Source organism: Cupressus sempervirens, chromosome 10 (assembly GCF_028749045.1).
Source record: "Cupressus sempervirens isolate cs-2001-9-10 chromosome 10, ASM2874904v1, whole genome shotgun sequence".
NCBI lineage: Eukaryota > Viridiplantae > Streptophyta > Pinopsida > Cupressales > Cupressaceae > Cupressus > Cupressus sempervirens.
The window spans coordinates 764,875,440-764,878,649 of NC_143127.1; positions in this window are offsets into that span (position 1 = coordinate 764,875,440).

Consider the following 3,210-nt stretch of genomic DNA (forward strand, 5'->3'; position numbering starts at 1 on the left):
GTTATAGTGATGACCTTGTAATATTTTCCTTATAAATGACTACGTTTTTGGACACTAATCAACAACATAGGCTTAGAGATCAACAATCTTCCCCCCCCCCCCCCCCCCCCCCCCCCGCAAAGTATCTTGTTTCCTATATACTCATTCCAACATATTATTTATGTAAACTTCACAAAACAAAAAGGCATCTCTGCTAACAATTATTCTTTGTAACACTTAGACAATTTTTTGAGTTATCTCCTCTAAAAGATAACTCCAAAATCTACTCACTAAATATATCATATATGTTTCCATAAATGAAAACCTCAAAGTATTTTCATACTCCCCTCTTAGCCAAATTTCCAACAACCATATCTTTAGAAGTGCATTGTCAAATCTTGAAAAAATACATAAGTCTCCAAAAGTTTACCAATCTATCACACCATTTTACTAAGAGAGTATCCATGATTAATGGAACCTTGAAGTTATTGCATGATCTTACATTATAAGCTTAGCATGAGGGATAACTTTATTCAATAGAGGATTGGGTATTTCATGTGTCATCACAAAAAATTGAGTATTTGATTATGCATGTTGTAGTGGAACAGCACTCACATCAACACGATCCCACCTCAACTAAACAAAGTTGGTGAAATGTTTTTCTATTTACAAAATTATATGCCCAATTCAAGCCCTTCAACAATAATATATTTAGAAAGGAAAAAATTAGAGGAGAACTAACACCAAAATTTGTGGTTTTGTAAGTCAACAAAACTAAAAATTATTGATGCCAATAACAAATATAAGCCTTAATTCTCACTACAAGTGGTACCAACCAAAATAAAAAACTAAATTTATGTAATATAGCTAAAAAGGTGTTCATTTATTTTTCCTTTTATATTCTAAAAATTCCCTATATAAGTGATGCAGGAGCATCCTGGCTTGTTTGGTTATCTTACTCGATAGTTGTTGTTGCAGTTGGCTTAGTGGATTAGTTATGTCTTCTTTCACCAAGTTGGCTTAACTTGTCTCGGTGTGTATGTTCATTGAATGTTCCTTTCCTGCATTCACCAAATGTGTTTGGTGACTTGTTTGAGTCTATTCAGTGATGCTTGGATCCTTTGTTCACCAAGTGTCTATTTTGTTCTTCTTTGAGAGCTAACCTATATATTTCATTTGTGATATGGATCTAATGTATGGGATAGATCATTGGGAAGCAAGTGGACCTATTTTTGGTCATTGATTTATCCAACATAGATCTATAATCTTTTGTAAGCCATTTTGGAAAGCATAAATAGGGAATTGAGTCCTAGTTTTTGGCATGTCGGGAGATGCAAGAAATTAAGATAGGAAGTTTATAAGATTTTAGATCATGCTTGATACATGAAGAATATATTTTTTAATTGAATCTTTGTATTTAGTCACAACTAGGAATGTTTTACAACCTAACATGTATGAAGTAAATTTTTGAATCAATAAATATTTATCATTCCTCTCTTTATGGCATTGTCTCTTGGTTATTTTGCGTGTGTTGTGTTAACTAAGGTTGCATGGTAACTAGGAGATCCTTTTTTCTATCTATCATATTACTTTTCATCAAGTGGTATCAAAGTGAAGGTTTTTTTCCTTGTGGAGTTTTGGATCATGGAGAACCCTAGTTGGATTGGTTGTAGGGTGGCAGATTTTTTTTTGGACCTATAATTTATAGAGGGTTCAATCTTGTAGGACCCTATTGTCAAAATGGTTTGAGGTAGAGGAAATTTAGTGATGTGGTGCAAGGCATGAGAACATCCCAAAGGAAATGTCCTAGGCCCCATCAGATAACCACATGATGGAAGAATAATAATAACATAGAGATTTTGATCCAAAATAACTCCAATTCTCATAATAGAAACATAATATTTTCATCCAACATACCCAACTAAATGACCTTACAGGTTATGGCCAAATACATTAGTAATTACAATAATGTTTTTGTAAGACCTCACAAGATCCAACCACTAGCTAGCCAAGATCCATAATCTAGTAGAAAACCCTAAGAAGAATTGCAACTTGTGCTCACAAGCCACCAATCAACCTTCTTGTTTGCCAAGCCCATACTTAGCCACTAGTTGAGCTAAACTTTCCTCCTCTTGGCTACTCCATATTGAATTAATGAATCTAGACTTTACAAGACCCTCTACTTATACTAAACCAATCCATAAGTTGACTTTAAAAGTTACATGAAATAAACACTCGCATTAAATAAACCCTCAAGCCAAAAGTTGGTTTTGCAACAAACATTAAATACACAAAATAACTAAATACTTAGGACATGCCCCAAGTTTACAATGCATAACTAACTCATAAGACCAAATAAGAGTATGTGCACTTGGACATAGGTCCACATACCATCCAATGGTCCAAATCCAAGAGCATGTGAGCCAAATACCATGGATCAAAGCTCGTAAATATAATCTCCAAAGCCTACCTGTAAATTAGAAACATGTTACTAGCAACCATCCAAAAGGTTCTAACTCCAAGAAAATAACTCCAAGATTTATGAAAACTTGGGACAGGGTTACCCAATGTGCCTCAAATACATCCCCCCACACAAACCATAGATCTACAAATTTGAGCTCCATGCTCCTGCATACAAAATTGCTAACTACCCCAAGATGTTCCTGCATCAGACACCCCAAGTGCAAATAAAAATGTTTTTAACAACTAGAAAAACATCTTTCAAGGTTCAACACATAAATCCTAAACTAGTTCTTCACATATAATTCCTCCAAGTTATCAACTTATACTCTCTTTCCTTTGTTGCACTTCTGCAACTCTTTTCCTTCAACTATCATATGTTTTCTTTGATTCTTCTCATCTATTTTTGGTGTGCAATAGGTCTTCTTTCCATGTTGATCTCTAACCCTTTGAGAATCCTTCAACTCTAATCGGCTACCAAAAATTAGGTTCTTCCTACCAAGCTTTGTATTTTGCAAAGGATTTAGAGAAGGCTTCATACCACCCTTCTCAATAGTAAACACATTCTTGACACAATCATGCACTACCATGCCAAGGTCTACCAAGAAATATGTGACAACTACTCATGTCTACAATATCACACAACACTTTATCAACATACTATCCATTCCAAGAATCAACAAGACATTGATCCTTCACTTCCAAAGCATGTTTATCTTGTAACCAACTAATCCTATAAGGACAAGGATGTCTCGCTCTCTTCAAACCAAG